The sequence below is a fragment of the Rattus rattus genome, chromosome 10 (genome assembly GCF_011064425.1).
Source record: "Rattus rattus isolate New Zealand chromosome 10, Rrattus_CSIRO_v1, whole genome shotgun sequence".
Classification (NCBI taxonomy): domain Eukaryota; kingdom Metazoa; phylum Chordata; class Mammalia; order Rodentia; family Muridae; genus Rattus; species Rattus rattus.
Genome location: NC_046163.1, coordinates 62,190,672 through 62,211,848, shown reverse-complemented (window position 1 = coordinate 62,211,848; position 21,177 = coordinate 62,190,672). Strand labels below are relative to the sequence as shown.

Below are 21,177 nucleotides of genomic sequence, written 5' to 3'. Positions count from 1 at the left end.
GAGCGCGAGCACGTGCAAGCAGAAAAACAAACACAAGTGTCAGTCCTTGAGGTCTACCTTGATACAGTGTTTCTTTGTTGTGTATCACTCCTCAGCAAATGCTAAGCTAACTTGCCAGGGAACCTCCAGGGGGGGTTCTCCTGTCTCCCTCTTTTATCTCTCCCTTGGGAGAGTTTGGACTACAGATGCATTGCCCAGCCTTACACGGGTTCTTAGGATTCAAACTTAGATCCTTGAGTTTGTATTTTTCCCAAGGAGGCATCTCCCTAGTTCACCAAACGACGTTTTAAATTCACTCTGAGTTCCTGTATGTGAGAGACAGTCCACTGGCTCCTAGGGAAGAGGCCTGTGGGCATGAACAGTCTGCTGGAACCATTTTGGCTCTTCAAAGCGTTTGCTTTGATTAGGTCAAGGCGCAGTCTGATTGGTGGATGTCCTGCTAGTTGTAAAATATCGTACCATCAAGGGTATAGAAATTTCCTGCCTTTAGCTGGTTTAGGGTTTAGCAGATGAGAGAACTCACAGGGTCTGAGAGACTTGCAGATGACTCTGATTGAAGCTCTTCAGATCTTCACAACAATGCTTGGGTGTATTCTCCCAGCCCCATTCTGCAGATAAGAAAGCAGGAAGTGCTAGGGGGAAAGTGATCTTTCACATTCCACAGAGCAAGAGCCTCTCCTAGTTTGTCAACATCTGATTTCACCCTCAGCACTAGTCCTCCTTATTCCAAGGCCTCCACACCTCATTTTAGAAGTTCTTGATTTTCTAAACCCAGGTTTTCATATCTGACAACTACACAAAGCTCACCCTTATAGCTCTACCACTTCAATAAAAAAGTTTTAATAAGCTTCAAGAAAAGAAACAAACTCCCTCCAAAGCTTAGGTGATATATACCGAACTCATAGAGTTGTCTTCAAGCCTCCTCATAAGAACTGATGTGTAAGATTACACAGACAAGAAACCAAAAGGCATGACCAAATGAGAGAGTGGGTCACAGAGCAAAGAGTACACAAGAGAGCGAGCACCCAGTCATCTGGGGTCATATCTGCATTTCAGGACAAGACCTAGTAAGTCCCTGTAGTTCAGCATAGAAGGAAGGGAAGAGGTATTCCTCCTGTTGACCCTGGTGAAAAATAGGCTAAAAACTGAAACACTGGTATTCACAGATGTAAATCTGAGTCTTTGGAAATTCCCATCATGAAGAACACCATAATTTCAAGAGGCCTTGTGTTTGCACACACATGTGAATATGTGTGTGTGTGTGTGTGTGTGTGTGTGTACGTGTGTACACATGTGCGTTTGTCTCCTCATGCACAGCTTGCTGAGAGGCCACTAATGTCACTAGATCACGGGAACTAGACAAATGAGCACTCCAGTAAATGATCCCAGAGTCTGAGTATCTGGACTCCCTGAGAGAGAGGTGTAACTACAGGACTCGCTGAGAGAGATGTGTAACTACAGACTTCCACTGATGCCCCAGTTCCTCAATAGCTACTCGGAGGCTATCTTATTTACTAAAGGGCTAGCTACTTCTCCTCAGTTTCACACATCCAACTTCCTCCGAGTCTGGGTGGGGAATCTCCTGTAATAGACTCATTCCCAGAGTTCTTTGCTTCCTGCTCGATGTCCCGCATTCCCAGAGTTCTTTGCTTCCTGCTCGATGTCCCGCCTTCTATTCTCCCCTTTCCTATAGGCCACAGTTATTTTATTGACAGGTGATACTTTCACATAGTACAAAGAGATTATCCCCACAAATCTGAGAAACTGGAATGATTTAGTGGCTTTGTCCCTGCGTCCGCTATATACTTAGCCACCTTCCAGTCTCCAACCTCTCCAAATAATCCTTCCTGAGACCCAACAGAATGACTATGTCAAGAGAAAGAGAACTTTGAGATTGCACATGGCAGCCGGCTTTCTTTCTAAGAAAGGCAAAGAAAACTTAAGAAAGTAGGATACCTTGTTCAAGGGCATGAGAAATGCTAGTTGCACTTTAATGCCAGAGATGAGATGTCAATTTCTAGCTTTTGTCTCTTGCTTGTATGATTTCTGCTTGAAATAAAGTCACTATCAAAATGCCTGTGGAAGTTGTTACTCCATTCTTCGTTGTAGTGTCAGTCACAGAATGAGGCCATTTTATTAGCACTGCCCAGTGGTATGAGACACTCAATTATTAAGATCCCAGGCTGCATGTGTTCAAGGATCCCTCCCTGATGTGTATTTTAAAGAACCCCTGAATAAATTTCTCATACTGTGAGGCAAGGAGACATATTCCAGTCTACCTCGTGAGTACTTCTTAAGAACTCTGTACTTACCCTCGGTGGCACCATCTGGCTTGGTTTTTTTTTTTTTTTTTTTTTTTTTTTTTTTGCTTGCTCAGTGATTTCACTTTGCACAGACTGTGTTCAACCCCAAATGCCTGATACAACACTTACAGGAGGGTCTGGAACTAAAGGGGTGCATGATACATTTCTGATGGCTACAAAATTGTATTTTTGCTAGGCACAGTGGTCCACTTTCAATCCCAGCACTCAAGAAGCAGAGGCAGGCAGATCTGAGTTTGAGGCCAGCCTGATCCACATTGCAAGTTCTAAGCTATCCAGGGCTTCACAGTGAGACCCATTTTTTTTTTTAAAGGTTCTTAATTGTTATTTCAGTAAGAAAATTCCTGGCCCTGGCTCATCTTTACCACAGTGTCCAGCTGCCTAAGGCTGTTTCCTTGAGGACTCCGATACACAGCTACAAACTACCCCTTCCTGATTTGATTGACAAAGGCAGTCAGCCAGGGCAGCAGGGGTTTGCCCATCGCCTTCTGGTGAACTCAGAGCACTCAGCCCACAATGAGAAAGTTCCTTCCTACCATAACTGTAGGTCTTTTACATACCACATAAGACTATTTGGTCCCCGTAAGATGTTGGTCCCAAAGATTTACATGAGTTATTTTTCTCATGGCCATGACAAAAACACCTGACAAAATCAACTTCCTGAAAGAAGGGATTATCTTGTTTTATGATTTGGGGGTACAGTCCATCATGGTGGGGAAGTCAAGGCAGCAGCATGAGGCAGCTGCTCATGGTGTATCCCCAGTCAAAAAGTAAAGAGATGAATTCTGGTATTCTACTCACTTTCTCCAGGACCACAGCCAATGACATGATGCTGCCCACATTTAAGCTGGGTCAAAACAGCCTAGAAACTTCCTCACAGACATGCCCAGATGTTTGTCTCCTAGGTGACTTTAAATCCTGTCAAATTGATATTTTTAGCAATCATGCGGTTATATCACCTGATATCCTAAGTAACTTAGCATGTGTCCATGTGATGTTTGCAAGATGACAAAATTGCCTAGCAAGGTACATGTATCAGAACCTATCCCAGGGTTAAGCCCCCCAGAACTATAGTTATCTCCCTCCCTGACTGTTCAAAACAGCAGCAAGAAATAAATGAATGATTGAGCTGGTGGCAGTGGTACACAACTTCATGGTGTCCCAGCACTCAGGAGGCAGAGGATCTCTGAGTTCAAGGCCAGCCTGCTCTACAGAGTGAGTTCCAGGACAGCCAGAACTACTCACGGAAACCCTGTCTCAAAACAAACGAACAAACAGCATTAATTCATTCAAAATTTAGATATTTATTAATCCACTAAGTGTGGCTGTTATCTCGGAGATAGATGGGAGTTTGACAAATTCTAGTCCCTCTTTTTGTACTCTGTGATGGTTCAAATCTCATCAGGAGTTCATCATGGGACAGAAGAAAGGCAGGCAGGGCTTCTGCCCACTCGGCTCAGCTCCAGCTCATTGGCTTGGTCCGTTCTGCCTTGATTTCGCAGAGCCATCCTCACTGCGCAGGGAGCATGCGCCTGCCCTAGGCTTCTGCGCCTTTTACAGACTGAAGCTGGTTCTCGCTCTCCATCCTTCTGTCCTCTACTCTCTTGCTCTTCCCATCAGCTCTGCCCACTTAACCTCTTAGCACAGGATGCTTAAGTAACAAGAATAGCAACAGTAACAAGAGCCCAGGGCTTCCCGTTATCTTTCGTGGTCAGCCTTGTTGTTAAACACTTCATTTTCATGACCTCATTCAGACTTCATTGCAAGCCTGGGAAGTGTAGAATCGCTGGTTGCCAGGCCAGACATAGCGGTGCGCTCATAACTCAGCACACAGGAGGCTGAGGCAGGATCGTGAACTCGAGACTAAACTGAGTTACACGGTGAGACCCTGCCTCAAATAATACAAACAATACAAATAAAGCAAACAAGAATGAAACAAACAAAATATGTTATATAAATTAAAACCAGTGCAGAGGAATCGGGGGTAGAAGTATGGAGAGGTTAAAGGAGATCAAATAATTTACCCAAGGCCACAGAGCAAAGGTGTTGGTCTTCTTGCTTCCTTTATTTCTTTCAGATACAATATTTTTTAAAAGTAATTGGTTACCTCCCTGCTTAAGATTCATGACTGCTATCTCTCTGCCTTTGGTTAGAGCTCTGTCTTTCCTGGGAGGTTCCAGATTCCTGTCCTCACGCTCAGTGTCCTGTCTAGCTCTTTCTCCTTCACTCACCGGTTTCTGGAGAAGAGCGGCCTCCTTCTGATGTCACCTCATTTGAGCTGCTGCCTTGGGCCCTCAGAGAATGAGAACGAGGGCTCTTTGCCCAGCTGTCTCCTTTCTTCCTTCAACTGTGAGTTTTAACTGTTACCTCCCCTAAGGGCCTTTTAAAAATAGGAATGTTTCTCTTATTTTATTTTTGTTATAACAAATAACATTGAGAGTACTTGTTTGTAGAAAATATGCATTTTCCTCCCCCCTTTTTTTTGAACGGGCATCTTTCATTGCACACCTGTTTTCACATTATTTAGAGTTCGGTGAGTAGTTACTGAGTGACCAGAGGTAGGATCGGATTGACTCATGAACAGATGCCCACAAAGTCAATAAATTAAGCTTTGGGTCCAGTACTTGCAAAGAGTCCTAGCAATGTGTCCACATTGTCACACAGCTTCAAGAAAGTGTAAATACCCTGAAATATTTAAAGATATTTAAACTGTGGCTGGTTAGAACTAGCAAGATCTTTGACACTTATAGATAGGTTGAAAGCTAGACAGGTTTTTCTAGGAACGCTGCCTGTCTCTGTGGACCTCACAACTCACTTGCTGTTGTGACACAAAGAGGTAAGGTCACGGCATCAGAAATGAATGGATTCTGGAGAAGGGGCAAGGTTTGAAATGTATGGCACCAGATAGCACTGTTTCAAGTTCTTTAGATCGTATAGATCTTTACAAAACCTCGGTAGAATTTACCCAACTTTGATGATAGTCTTAACAATGCATCTGGTATTGTTAAATGAAGGGAAATCTGAAATGTCCTTCAATGGTCATTTATTTAAAAATTTATAATTGTGGATCCATGGTATTATGTATTATATAGCACATAATAAGACTTAGTGTGTGAATATTAAAAACCAGAGTATTTAGAAAGTCGAGAGGGTGGACTATTGCATGTGACAGAACCATCTAACTGTATGGCATGAGACTAGAGAGCTCGGCAGTTAATAGCACTTGTTGTTTTTTCAGAGGACCTGATGCAGGTCCCAGCACCCACATGATGGCTCAGAAATGGCTGTACCCCCACTTCCAGGAAATCCAATGCTTCCTTCCAGCCTCCAAGGGTGTCAAGTATGAAGGTGATGCAGACATTCATGCCTGCAAGACACACACATATAAAATTAAAACAAAACAAAACCATAACAACAGAGAAGAGATGCATGGAAGGATCTCATTGAGAAGAATAAGACTATATGGTGTTGAACTGTAAACCTAGCAGGTGGGTCTTTGTGACTTTGAGAGCAGCCTGGTCTTCATAGAGAGTTCCAGGCCAGCCCAGCTACAGAGTGAGACCTTGTCTCAGACAGAAAGGAAAGGGTGTAAGGGGAGCTGGCTTGCATAACTAGGGGAATGAGCGGAGATAGAATCTCTAAGTTTAGGTAAATGCAGCCTCAAGCAGCTACCAGGGCTGCCTTAGTGCATCAATAGCCCCAAAGTAAGGTGGAACAAAATAGAATTAGTGCCCTAAAGTATTGCCTTTCATTTCAACTAGTAGCAACTCATTAGCCTGCTACACACAGAGACTCCCTGCCCTCTAAACTCAGGGACACTTGCCTGCTCTGCGAGTCTTCAGATATATGGATTTTCTCTTGGTTTGGGGGTTGCTGGTGGATCTTTTATCCCAACTTCCTCCATTGCAAGTGACCAATGTCATTAAAGGATCTGATCCCCTGAAATCCAAATTTCTATGGGTATGTTCTAGCAATTACTGAGAGGGATTATCAACTTCGTTTAAGAAGCCAACACTTTAAGTAAATGCTAACCTAGGTGAAGCTGTCAATGAGTATTTAGTTAAACAACTGGTAGACTATAAAGACCAAGATTCACCTCCTAACATGGGTAGGCTTTTTCCCGTCGGTTGGAAGTTCTCAAGAGCAAACTTCAGCTTATGGGCTTGCTCTATGGATTCCAGACTTTCCAGTCTCCAAAGTTGCATAAGACAAATTCCTTAAAATAATCTATCTACCTATCTATCTATCTATCTATCTATCTATCTATCTATCTATCTATCTATAATTATAATATATATGTATGTATGTGTATATGTATATATACATGTATAGACAATCTTATAGCATAGTTACAGATAATATATGAATTATATATTATATGCAACAAATGAATATATCATGCATAATATATTTCCTGTTTCATGTTCTTCTGCCTGATGTAGGTATTAAAATCGTTACTATGATATATTTGCCTGTTTCTTCTCTTTACATTTTTGAAAATGTTATGCCTATAGGCATAGACATGTTTTGTCTGTGTATATATGTCTGTGCACCATATGCATGCAAGAGACCAGAAGAGGAAAACAGCCCCCTGGGATAAAGTTACAGACAGTCATGTGCCACATGGGTGCTTGGAATCAAGTCCAGATCCTCTGCAAGAGCAGCCAATGGTCTTAACCACTCAGCCATCACTCCAGTCCTATATTTCTTCTCTTAGTTCTCACATAATATTTACTATTTGTGGCACTCATAGTTAGATTGTTATATCTTGATTGTCTTTTATTAGTAGTAGTATCTCCCTTTGTTGGTAATAATCACCGTTTCCTTTGTCCAAATATTAATATAAACACACAAGTACATAAGAGTATTGTTTATACTGTATACTTCTTTTCATCTTTTACTTTCTACTGATTTTGTTCCCTATTTAATTAGCATACAGTTGTGTTGCATTTTTATACAGTCAGCTAACTTTTTAACTGTACTGTCAAATCCATTTACTGTTAAAAATTACTTATAGAGTTGGATTTTCTCTGCAATCTTACTATTTAGTTTTATATTTATTTCTATGCTTTCTGTCCCTGTTACTTTATAATTACAAAATTTGATTTGGGATTAATTGAAGAATTTAAATATTATTTATGGATTATATTATGATTTTCTATTGTGGGTTAAATATAGTTCTCAGCTTTGTTTAAGAAACAAGATATTTACATTCGCTTTGGAAAGATGTTTTTCCCCAGACTATTAAAAGATGGCTAGCTGATTCTTTCCTTTCATAACTTCAAAAGCATTGTTCTAGTCTTCTAGAATTTCTTACTATTTCCCAGCATATAACATTCTTTTAATTGATGCATTTAGTCTTAGAATACTTTTAGGGTGATAGAAAATACATGAGCAAGAAAGAACTTGAGGAATGATCACAGCCTATGACAGAAAAGAGGACAGCCATTACAACCATACATTGGAAACTTCCCACTATCTGACCTCCCCAAGGACACATGGCCCTGTGTGTTTTCTCTCATGGGTATGTCATCATAAACAGCCTTATTTGTCCTCCCTCATAGACATATGTATTCTGCCCTTTGCCCACGAGTGTTTGGCCCAAGATGCCACCGGCAGGAATGGATTGACACAGTGGTGTACTTCAGCAAAGAACAGAGCAGGGTTCTCCCAGGTCAGACTCCATCAGGTGGCTGTCTAAGCTTCCTTTCTATCACTGGGACAAATACCATAGCCCAAAGCAACATCGAGGAGGAACAGTTCATTTTACCCTCCAGGTAGTGAAGGAAGTCAGGTCAGGAACTCAAGCGTAAACTTGAAGCCATATCCGTTTGCTATTCTGTACAGTAGTACTTCTGACCAAAGGACTTAGAGGCAAGAAAGAGAACAGGAATGACATTGGATCACTACTTGCTGACTCAGCTGGTTTCTTTATACATCCCAGGACTACCAACCCAGGGAATGGTGCCACCCACAGTGGGCTGAGCCCTCCTATACCAAGTAACAATCAAAATAATACCCTACAGACATAAACGCAGGTCAGCCTGATCTAGACAGTTCCTCAGTTGAGACCCTCCTCTCAGGTGACTCTGGGCCATGTCAAGTTAACAGTTAAAGCTTAACCAGGACAATGGCAGACTTTCCAGAGCTTTTCCACAGCCCATTCTTCCTTGCTTGCTCTCCTTTCTTGCAGGAAAGTGCTATTCAGTGTAGATTCATTGCCTCATGAATAACTGCAAGTCATTTAGCAAATATCAAATACCACAGAAATAATTTTTAATATCACATCAGCCCCATGCATATTGTATAAGGCCATACTTGTCCCGCCCCCTGGAAGTAAGACATATATATATATAAAACCAGTTTGGGACGGAATTATCTATGTTCTTTTTAAGCCCGTTCATATACATGATCACTATCCTTTATCGGTGAAGAGTCTGCTGGCTCAGATGTTATCACTGATATTTCAAATCACATTTTAAATATTTAAAAGTCACCTTTTTTTTCTACCAAGATTGTGGCCCTGTGTGCCTTACTGTTTAGATGGGAATCAGAGGGATCAGCAAACAGCTGGTTTATTTGGGATGCTCCTGGTTGGAGTTAAGTTGTTGCTGCTCCCCTGGGAAGAGTGGGAAGTCTAGCCCCAGCTTCAGATTTCTCTGTAGAAAAGAGATCAGGCTAAGAGGAGGTTGGTTAAGTCCATCAATTTAGCCTCCTGTTTCAGTTCATTAAGTGTGCTGGCAAAAAAAGAAAAAAAAAAAAAAAAAAAAAAAAAACCCAAAACAAAACAAAACAACAACATCAACAACAAAAACAAAAAAAAAAAAAAAAAACCCACAAGGGCTGAGATTCAAGTACTCAGGGAAGAACCCCAGACTTCAGAGGTTGTATCTATAGAACACAGATAGGATACTCTGCTAAGATTTGAATGTGAAATGCATCCCCGCCACCAAATAGGCTCTTGTATTTGAACACTTGGTTCCCTACCGGTGGTGCTCTTTGGGAAGGCTGGGGAACACTTAGGTGGAAAGGCCTCACTGGAGGAAGTAGAAAACCAGAGACTAGGGCTTCATAACTTGGCATAACTTCCTATACGCTCTCTGCTTTCTTTCTTTAAAAAAAAAAATCATTTATTATATAGGAATACACTGTAGCTGTCCTTAGACACACCAGAAGAGGGCATCAGATCCCATTACAGATGGTTGTAAGCCACCATGTGGTTGCTGGGAATTGAACTCAGGACCTCTGGAAGAGCAGTCAGTGCTCTTAACCGCTGAGCCATCTTTCTAGTCCTGTTCTCTGCTTTCTGACTGCTGATGTAATGTGATAAGCTGGCCTCCAGTTTCTCACGTATCTTCCGTGCAATGGTAAGCAAAAGTAATTCCTTGCTTTCTTAAACTGTTTGGTATTAAGTTTTTAGTTATAGTAACAAGAAAGGTAAATGAATCCATACCCTGGGTATAAGTCCTCCTTGTCTTGGGTAAGAAAGAATTTCAAAATCTCATCAACTTCATTCTGGAACCAAAAGACAGTAAATCCTAGAGCATTCACAAGACTTAGACATGCACTTTCTCTTGGTTACCATCAGGAGGCACTTTCTAGGAAAGCTTGACATTCCCCTAGGTGATAGAGCAGGCCTCTGAAGCAGCATTGACACAGTGACTAGGTGGTAGGCAAGGTTTGGTCCAATCATCGTAGGCCTACAGTGCCCAGAACAGTAACACTCCCTTCCTCTTACATCCATGGCATGCCCAGCAGTTCATGGAGCCCTTCTTAATATCTGAGCTCATTTCTTGATTGTTTCATCCCTCTAACCATTTGTATTATGGGTAAAGAAAACAAGACCCAGAAGGTTTAGAAAGCCATGAGTCCCAAACATCCAGACCCAGTGAAGAACAGGAATTTTTTTTTTTTTTCAATGCTCGGTGCTTTCCTGGGGTTCAGAGCTCAGTCACTTTCTCATCAAAAATCTTATCACCCATTGTCAGTACAAACTAAGAACAGTTGAAAGGCACCTTGAGGAACTGTTGCATGGGCTTACTGCTCTCTCTGCTGCTTCCCTCATATGCCCTCAACAAGTCCGTACAGGTAGGCTTTGTTTCTGTTAAGGACTGTGCCGCCCAGGAGCTTTGCTGTTCATCAGCAAAATCTATAGAGGGGGCCTGGGGAGGCGTCTCTGTGGGCAAAGCGTTTGCTGAGCAGGTGTGAGAAACTGAGTGTGAACTCCAGGACCCCACGTAAAAAGTGTGCAGCTATAACTGAGTGATGGGGAGATAAAGACAGGCAGATCCCTGGGGCTTGCTGGCCAGCAGCCTAGCCAATCCACGAGCTCCAGATTTAGTGAAAGACCTATGTCTTAAAACACAGCAAAACCAAGAGCAGTTAAGAAAGATTTTCCACATTGACCTCTTGCCTCTAGACTGGTACACACATGTGTACATGCAACCCACACAGGTACACAAGCATGCACATACAGAAGCATGTACACATACAGCGTGTACATACACACCCCTGTAGAGAAGACAGAATTTAGATCCATCCAACACAGCCACGTCAGCATCTCTCTACTATCTTGTTTCTCTCTTCCCTTAATTTCTTGATTTTTCTCATAGGGAGCTTATGTCTCTCCCTGACGAGAATAAAGGCCTTGCTTCAGATGGTGTGGGTATTTTATGCATTTTCAGGTCTCTCTTTCTGAGAGCACCTAGCATGCCATAGATATTCTCTTCCACAAGCTAATTAAAGAAACCTTGAGTCCGTTACATAGCCCTACCATAACACACTGATACGTTTATAATCCCTTGAACTTTTCTATCCTCCTGAAGAGGCATGGCTTCTATACTGTCTCCCTATGCCTCTGAACTCCAAGGTATATGACTTCAAAAACAGAAACAAACCTCTTCCTTCTGAACACAGAGGCATGATCAAGGAAGCATAAATTCATCTCCACCCAGGGTTTTCCCTGTGATGCTGAAGCAAACGGCCAGCTCAGTTAAAAAGCAAACACCAAGCTGTTGGGTGCTTTCCACACAGGTTATTGGATCTCAGAGTGGGCAGCAACAGTGCTTTCAGATCTTCTTCGGCGAGCATCTAAATTGCTGAAGAGCAGGAAGAATATAGTTCAAAACCCCAATGTGTGATCGAACTGCACTGGTGGCCATGGAGGAAGCCGAGGCGGCATGAGAGAGCAAGTCGTATGTAACTTACTAGCCTGGGGTCTATACCCTGCCTCTCCATGCTGTAGACAGCAGGGGTATCATCTCCCTTGGGAGTTAGTTAGAAATGCAGGGTCTTGGGGTGGGTCCCACACCCTCTGAGTCTGAAACCAATGGCAGCAAGATCTCTATGGGATCCAAAGACACACTGGTGTCCCAGAGGCACAGAATTCAACACCTGACCACACTAGAGAGTCAAAGGCCGTCTCACCCTAAGACAGAGCAGCCATCACTGGGCAGTATTTAGCTTTACTGTTCCGGCCAAAGCCAGAGGAGGTTCTAACAATGGCTGGAAGTCTGGGTTTAACAAGAGGCTTGTTGGAATTTATTATCTGTCACACGCTTCCTCCTGAGGTGCATAATCCTATACAACTCTGTAAACCCATCAACTTATGCAACCGTTATTTTTCATTTGCTTTAAAGACATTGTCACATCTTGCAAAGAATTAGGTACCTATTAGTCAGCAGTTTAACAAGTCCTCCCTACCAGTCTTTTCCTATGAGGAACCGTTAATTTATTTTCTCCCTGTAAGTCTGCCCATTGTAGACCCTGTGGACTTTGTTATTGCCTCCTCCTATTTAGAAAGATGGGTTCAAGATTAAGATCACTGTCATTTCATGTATCAGTATGTTATTCCTGTTCATGGCCTCACAATATTCTATTGTGTAGATATACCACATTTTGTTTACCCCTTTATGGGTTCATGGGCATTTGGGTTATTTTCTAATTCTCAGCTGTTATGATTTAAATTGCTATGAAGATTCTATATGAGTATAATTCATGTAGTATAGAGTGTATGGATAGTCTATACATTTATGTGAACCTAAATTTTCACAGGAGTCAGTTTTGAGCATTCAACACAATGGTTGATGGTCCAGCAAGAGAAAGGTAAGTGGGAAGAATGAGGAATGATGTATGCAGCAGCCCACGCTCTTCATCCATATCGTGTGCACATGCTGGCCAGCCACCAAGCATCACACAGCCACACCTGCAAAATGCACATGAATCTTTACTATTTGGACTTCCCAGCACCAAATGAGGTGTTCCGAGGTTTTCCTGCCTCAAAACGCTGCACAAAATCTCAGCAGGATGACTGCCAAGAGCATGTGTCAAGAACACATCACTACGGTTTGGATGGCCTTGAAATTATCAGTGTCTTCTGAGTCTATGAGCAGTAAGCCTGGGGAGGAGAGCCACATGGAGGACCGCTCTCCAGAGCCTCCCATGACCTCCTCTGGGTCCCTTTGAAGCAAAGCTTTTCTTAAACGACAGACACCGTTGGAGGGAAAGTTGTCATGCACATTGTGGTTTGCCATAGTAGGGGTGGGGGTGGGGGCGAGGGGAAGAAATGGAGGAGGAGAAATATAAAGTTCTTTTTAACAGAGGGAACACTGCTTATGTCCCAGCATCTTTGATGTGCTCAGCAGGAGCTGCCCTTTTCTAGGCTGCGGGGGAGTGTACACTGGAGTGTAAGCAGGGTCACAAGGCGCTTGACATCTGATGACGAGTTCAGTGGAAACCAATGTGGCTACCTTGGGTTTCTTCCGAACTCCTCTAAACTAGAAACCGGTATGTTCTCTTAAGCATGGACCTGGGAATAGGTTGGCCTAAGCACAGAAAGAGGGCCTTGGGGGAAGACTAAATCTTAGAAGTAAGGGAGAACAATGTAGAAAGAAAGAATGAGAAGAGAGAGAGAAAGGAAATCATGATTTCGTCCACGTTGGGGGAGGAGACAGGAGTGCCGTGGGTCTGAATGTATAGCCTCTGTGTTCCCTGAGGTGCCTAATTTGGCTTCCGGGGGACAAAAAGGAGAACTATTGCCACAAAGCCCAGGAAGGGAGGTAAGACCAGGCCTGCGGGAGGAGGGCATCTACCTGCTTCCTGTCCCAGGCTCTTCTGGTAACATGAGTGAGTGTTGTGGTTTACTAGCTGTTCTCGTTAACACCATGCCCTACCTTGCAGGACATGTGTGTGGTAAACATACCATCTGGATTAGAGAAACAGTTACTTCTGGGAATAGACTCAACATAGCAGAACTCTTAAATCTGGGCACTTTGGGCCACTAAGAGGAGACCCAGAGGTTACACAAGCAAAGCATTAAGTCAGGTTGATGCCAGACACACAGATGTTTCCATCTAGTTCGAAGAATCTGCCCATAGTGCAGGAAACTGATTCTCAGCCGTCCCCTACCCCCGCCCCCCAAGGTGCTGCTACCTTAAGTAAACGTTGGGCCTTTGTGTTACGTGACTGACACCACTGGGACAACTAACTTTCTCCAGCCCTGGGCATCTGGAGAAATCTGGTTAGACAATGTTTTCTTTCTATAGCTTCATGTCTACAAAGGGGAACACATCTAAGACTGAATGTCCTCTCCAGAGTGACACCATGGTGAGGAGAAAATGTACTTCAAAGTTTGTGTTCAAACCTCAGTTCCAGCAGTCTGGAGTAGTAAGGGCTTGGGTGGGTCACTGGCTCCTGGAGAGCTTTTTCTTTTGTATCTTCATGATGAGTGACCGAGTACTTCCAAAAGGCAATATGTTTGTCCTAATGGGCTTCTGGGGGTGGGGGGAGGCTAGATCTTCCCACATTCCCTCTGTGAAGTGATTTTCACAGGCAACTGAACCAGAAGGAGGCCACAATGCCCAATATCTGTGAATAGAACAGGGAACATGAGAGAGTTCTCCCTTTTCATCCCTTCCTGAATGGTAGACGAGACATATTAGTAAACAACACTGGACCCCCATCTTCTCCCAAATCATGTGACTCACAAACACTCTGTAAGGGCTGCAGTGGTTCCTGGTGACCTGCTAGCCTCTTTGGAGCTCTAACTGGGGAGCCTCACTATGGTTGTGAACTCTCTTACTCAGGAACTGGGAATGGGAAGGATTTGGGATAAGAGAGGGAGACGGCTCAGCGATAAAGAGCACTGGATGCTCTTCTAGAGGTCCTGAGTTCAATTCCCAGCAACCACATGGTGACTCACAACCATCTGTAATGGGATGTGATGCCCTCTTCTTATGTGTCTGAAGACAGTGTACATCCATAAAAAACATAATTCTTTAAAAAAGATCCTGAGGATCCATTGATCCCTCATCATGCATGAGGTGAGTGGGGTACACATGACAGGCAAATTGAGGGTCTGGTTGAGTGAAGCCAAGTTGTGTGTCAGTCTTGTCTATGGCCGACTTCAACAGCACAGCCTTATATTGAGCCACACACGGCCTTTTTGCCCCAATGCACTTGCCCCAGTTCCCTGTGGAGAAACTCTGAAATGGAGCTGTGTGATGTCACCTGGCCACTGCCCAGCTGCAGACTACCCTGTCGATCACACTTGCACAGTTTCAGAGCATAGGCCCTCGGGATGGGAGGAGGGGTGGGAGGGCCAAAGGTGAGCAAGACAGCCATCCAGACCAGTGCCACACTGAGCAGTGTCAACACGAGCTCCATCATCAGCTGCCAAAATGGAGACCATCAACATGATTAATCACCCCCACAGCCATCTGGTGAAAGGATTTCAGAAATGCTGGGTCATCATTAACTCCCTGACTGGCCATCACAGATTCATTGGAAAATGTCAACCTGGAAGGCAAGCTCCATCCAAAGCCAACACATTGCAGAAAAAAAAAATAAATGGATTTCATACTGATATCCTCTCTTCTGGGCTCTTTCTCTCCCAATTGACAAAATGTTTTCTTAAGCTGGCTTGAATCTATAGGTAAATAATAGCCAAGCAAGGGACATTGGCTGTAGTCACTGTCCCTGGGGAAGAGGCAGAGATGTCAAAGACTATGGTGAATGCTCATGTGTAGCTCTCATTTCTAGCAGTTACCCTTTTGTGTCTCCTGTGAGTTTAAGAAAGAAATTTGGGGTGTCAAGTATGCTTAAGGAACCTCAAGGACTGTCTAAGAAACCCAGTCCATCTAAGCTTCACATCTCACGCAGAGGACGGGGTGTGTGGAGAGTGGATACCAAGGAGGCTTCCATACTTTGTCATGGACCATATCCTGCATCTCTGCAGAGGGATCTCTCACGTTTTCTGCAGAGATGGACAGTCTCGAAAATGATTTGAATTAAGAAGTGATGAACACGTGAATGAATGACCCAATCTGGGGTGAAAAAATGGACTTGTCTTAGATATTTACGAGGCCTTTCTAAGGTCTACCTGGCTTTGCCAGTGGCCTGGCTCCTGGGTCAGAGTTGAGCCTACCAAGTACTTCCTGCACAGAGCTATTCAACAGGGAGAGGGCTAAGCAGCAGTTCACAGGCTGAGTCTGGAGTTAGCTCCAGGATATCTGTGGGGGCTGGGAGAAGAAAACCACACTAAATACCTTAAGCAGGGGCAATGTAATAAAAAAAAAAAATAATTGGCCACACAGGTTTTGAAGAAGAAAAGCGAAGGGAATATCCTAAAAGGAAAATGGTTTGGTTTTAATCAACGGTGAAAACTCAGAACTCCTTGGGGATTCTTAGCCAGGAGTTCAGGTACTTGTCTTACCTTTGGCCTTGGGGTGGCTTCAGTCAACCAAACAGAACCTCCCTGTGGGTGGGACAGGATTACACTGGTCACCAGCATAATAGCTTCTTTCACAAGACAGGATCCTGAATCAAACCTGGTCCTAAGAAGTTCCCATGTCCACTGCAGCACAATCAATCCAAGCTTATTCCAGACTAGCTTACCAATAAGGGTGACTTGGACTATGGATATTTTATTTGGCTTTGACAATTACTAGGGGGGTAACCCCTAATCTACTCTTCTAACTGCAGCCTCTGGTTGCCTAAGCCCCTGTCCCCATTGAATTATATCCCAGATACTTGTTGTTTCCCCTGGCCGGGTGCTCATGGTCCGTTTCCCTTCCCTTCCTCTCCTCTCCCTTTTCTTCCTCTTCCTCCTCTCATCTCTCTCCCCACAACCATGTCCCAATCCACCTACCTCTAATCCTTCCAGTAGTGTCCATAGCCAATTTTGTTTAACTAGTAGTTTTTAATCAAGGAATAAAGTTTGCATGGCAAAAGCTTGTAGACATAGAACCCTTGTAAGCCTGGACCTTCAGGTATAGAAGTTAGCATTGTAATACATGGCAACAGACCAAACCTGCACAGTCCACCGGCAGGTAGTATTGGACAAAGGTCAGAGACAGAGGTCGCTCCAATCAACCCTCCTTGTAGGCTCTGCCAACACTTGCTCATGGCAAAAGGGCTTAGCTTGAAAACTGCATTCAAACCCTACAGCTGGCAACCTGCAAGCCAAGCCATTAAGCAGAAATGAGTGGAGCTGTTTGGATTAAATTGGCCAGAAAAAGTGGAAGCCAAACTCTGATTTGTGATGGAGCTTTGGCAATCCATGAGTTTAGCAATCAGAAGTTCGGCATGCCTCTATTCCTGTCCACAATGGTAGCTTAAAATTCACCAGCTCAGCTAGGTTGGCTGGCCACCCACAGAGCCCTGCGGATTCTTCCTGTCTTCACCTCCCTGAAACTGGGAATATAAGTATATGCCACTACAATTAACATGTTTTTACATGTGTCCTGGGGACCAAACTCAAGTTATGTTTACAATGTAAGTCACTTTACAGACAGAGCCATCTCTAGGCCCCTTCACCCCTTTCATGTCCTCCTCCTCCTTTTTCTTCTTCCTCTCTTCCTCATCTTTCTCTTTTCCTCCTTCCTCTTCCTCCTTCTTTTTCTTCCTCCTTTTCCTCTTCTTCCCCTTCTTTCTCTTCCTCCTTTCCCCTTCCTCTTCCTCTTCCTCATCTTCCTCCTCTTCCTCTTTCTCCTTTTCCTCCTTCCTCTTCCTCCTTTTTCTTCCTCCTTTTTCTCTTCATCATCTTCCTCCTCCTCTTTCCTCTTTCTCTTCCTCTTCCCCCTCCTCCTCCTCCTCTTCTTCTTTTTTAAAAATAATTCTCATTTGCCCTTCATGCTCTTGCCCAGATGTGAGCCTGCCTCAGTGAAGATGAGCACCTGGACAGACTGACCTCTCTCTCCTTCCAACTTCACCTCCACTTGGCGACTTCTCTTGAGCTCACTCATATCTAGAAGACTCAAACATTTAAGCCCAAACACACGAAGGTATCTTTGTATGTCAGAGTAGTGGATGTGGATATAATGGGAAGAAAACAAACTACCATCACAAGCAGGCACAATTCCAGAGTCTAAATGGTCTCTTTTAAAAAGTCACTGACTACTGCCCCCTTCCCCATGAACTTCTTCTGGGCCATCAACCAACACAGCTTAGCAGCTATCACATAATATACCCTAAAAGCTCTAGGATATAAGCCAAATAGTGCTTGGTCCTTTGTCCCAAGTTTTTCTTTTTAAATTAAAAATATATTTATTTTTATCATCAGGAGGTTAATCCTTACCTGTTCCTCCTCTCAGAGGGCAGATAGAAAATGATGAGATTGGAGCTTGCATGATCTGCTGATTAGCATTAAAAAATATATTTATTTTTATGTATATGCATTTTTTCCTGCCTATATGCCTGCCTCTGTACCATGTGCAGCCTGGTGCCTGAGGAGACCAGAAGAGGGAATCGGATGGATCCCCATCCCCCAACCCCAGTGCCAGAGTTGCAGACGGTTATAAACTGCCACATAGGGGCAGGAATCAAACCTAGGTCCTCTGTAGGAGCACTGAGTCATCTCTCCAAGCCAACCTGGCCCAAGTTAATAACTGTGGCTTTCTTCCCAGTGTCTTCTCAGAATGGCCTTTTTGACAAGCAGGGTGGATTTCCTTGCTACATAGGACAAAGGATAGCAGAATGGAGTCTTGATTTCTGAATACTTAGCTATGCCCCTGACTTTCTGTGTTGGTTGGTTGTGAACCATTTGATTGACAGGAGGAATGAGGATTGTGCTGACATTAGAAAATATACTTTTATTCAGATTATTTTCTAGTTTTCAATGCCCTAGGAAGAGAATCTAAGCTAGTGAGGGAATGGCATGTATGGTGGTTTGAATGACATGGTTCCCAATGCTTATGATAGAATGCTTGGTCCCCAGCTGGTGGAACTGTTTAAGAAGGATTAGGAGGTGTGGCCTTGTTAGAGGAGGTTTTGGCTAGGTTTCCAGTACCAGACATGGTATTCTCCTTGTTAAGCATATCTTAAGGCTGATTAGAGAGCTGTTGGTTACTTCCAGGGTATGTGTGTCATTCAGGGTTATCATGCAATGCTGGTCATCGTGTTTCATAGTCATTATTGCTCTGTAGGACTTTTGGTTGCTTTCCTCCTTTGGGAGCTTCCAAGACACTGTCCAGTACTATGAAAACTAGTCCTCAGGGATGAGGCTTTCAAGTCAGTTCCAGCTCAGGAGCCTCTGGGCCCTACATCTGAAGTGCTGTGGAGGGACATTACAGAAAAACCACAACCAAAATGTAGGGTTGTGGAACCCACTCCAAGCAGGTATATCTATTAAGCAATTTCTATACTTAAGGCTTGAGGATAATTGCAAAAGAGGGGGCAGGAAGATTGTAAGAGCCAGATGACCAAGAAATGTGCAATGATATTGTGTCTCCTATTAACGTCAGAAGCTATAGTCGTAAAGTCTCATCAACATGACTGCTTAAATATGAGACATGCTAAAGTAAACAGAGGAAAGCCCAAGAGGCCTCACCCCTACATAAAGAACTACAAACAACTAAGAAATGGTGAGAAGAGGGAAGAGAGTCTTCCTTAGGAAAGGGCACGCCAATTGGTTATCCAAACAAAATGGCCACCTTGAAAACACACAAAAAAGCAACATTATACAGACTGAGCAGGTTGCATTTATGTATTTAGGAACATCTATATTATAATATATGAATATATATATATAGTGTATTTAAGAATATATACCTGTGTGTAAAAACAATTATTGAAAAAAGAGGCCATTAAAGGAGAGAAAAGCAAGTTATTTGGGAGGGTTTGCAAGGAGGGGAGAGAAGGAGAAGATGACATAATTATATTATGACTTCAAAATTTAAAATTCATGATATTAAAAAGTTAAGAGCGCTTAAACATGCCACTTTAGTTGCTTTTCTTTTGCTGTGATAAAACAGCATGAGCGAAGAAACTTATAAAAGAAAGCAGTTGATTGGGCTTATAGTTCCAAGAGGGTTAGAGTCGATGACGACAGACCACAGGCAAGCAGGAGCAGCTGAAAGTTCACATGTCAATTTGCAAGCAGGAGATAGAGACCAGGAACCTTTTGAAACCTCCATGACCCACCCTTCCACTCCAACTACTTAGAGCTGGTGAAGTCACAAATATCAGCAGAGAACCCACAACCACAAACTTTACTAAACCAGCATAATTCCCACCTATTTTCTAAATATTTGTCCCTATACCCATAAATAAGGATAGTCCTCAGCCTTTATACAATAAATTCCTCTTTGCAATTTTTATTCTCAGAATCCAGGACATATTTAACAGAACCCCTAGTCTGTCTATAAGAGTCAACGTGAGCTGGGGATGGTACCACTCTGTACCAATTGGTTTTGTGTGTCAACTTGACACGAGCTGGAGTTATCACCGAGAAAGAAGCCTCCCTTGAGGAAATGCCTCCATGAGACCCAGCTGTAAGGCATTTGATACAAGGGGGGAGGATCCAGCCCTTTGTGGGTGGTGCCATCCCTGGGCTGGTGGTCTTGGGTTCTATAAGAGAGCAAGCTGAGCAAGCCAGGGGAAGCAAGCCAGTGAGTAACATCCCTCCATGGCCTCTGCATCAGCTCCTGCTTCCTGACCTGCCTGAGTTCCAGTCCTGACTTCCTTTGGTGATGAATAGCAATGTGGAAGTGTAAGCTGAATAAACCCTTTCCTCCCCAACTTGCTTCTTGGTCCTGATGTTTGTACAGGAGTAGAAACCCTGAGTGAGACACACTCCAAACATCAGTGGAGTATTTGGGCAATTCTGTCAAATAGCAAGCATCACTCCTGGGGCTGCCTTCTCTGTTGGCAAGACAAAGCTTTGGGATATGATACTGTGGAATTATCCTAAATAACAGGGAGCTGACTTTTCATTCTGTAAGACAGGGAAGCAAGTCAATGTGGTGACTCAGTGGTAAACTTGGTGTGTAAGCTTGATGGATGGACGGAGTTCCACTTCTGGAACCTAGAATGGAAGGGGAGGAATGACCATGAACACTTACACACACACACACACACACACACACACACACACACACACACACACACACCCTCATTTGGAGATGCTCCAAGGCACACACTCACAAGCACACTCACATGCACAAGCACAGAAAAATAAACCCCTCATTTGGAGATGTTCCAGGGTCAGGGCTCTCAAACAGGAGGCAAGTTGCGTGTCTAACCTCTGAAGTCTTTTTCATAGCTTTTGCAAACTTAGAGATGTGGGTAGATATGAACTAGCTGTGCCTGTCTCTGGGTTACTCGGGACTCTAAATATGTGAGGTTTATCTCACCTTTGGTCATACTGTCCTATTTTTGTTCCCTTTGAATCACGGCTGACCTCTAACTTGATTGACAAATAAAATGTGACATAAAGAGTTCAAACTTGACTGTTTTGGAATTGGTCCCTCCTGCTCTCAGACACTTTGTCTAGCTGGGCGTGGTGGAGCACTCCTTCAGCCTCAGCACTCAGGCAGCAGAGGCAGGGATCTCTGGGAATTCAAGGCTAGCCTGATCTACC

The 21,177-nt window shown here is 43.5% G+C and overlaps 1 non-coding gene across 1 annotated transcript; it reads left to right on the top strand.

Annotated features, from left to right (window-relative positions):
* Positions 1 to 17,873: 17,873 nt before the first annotated feature.
* LOC116911900 lies at positions 17,874 to 17,995 on the top strand. Its single transcript, XR_004389407.1, has one exon. It is a non-coding gene; the product is annotated as a U8 small nucleolar RNA (small nucleolar RNA).
* Positions 17,996 to 21,177: the final 3,182 nt, after the last annotated feature.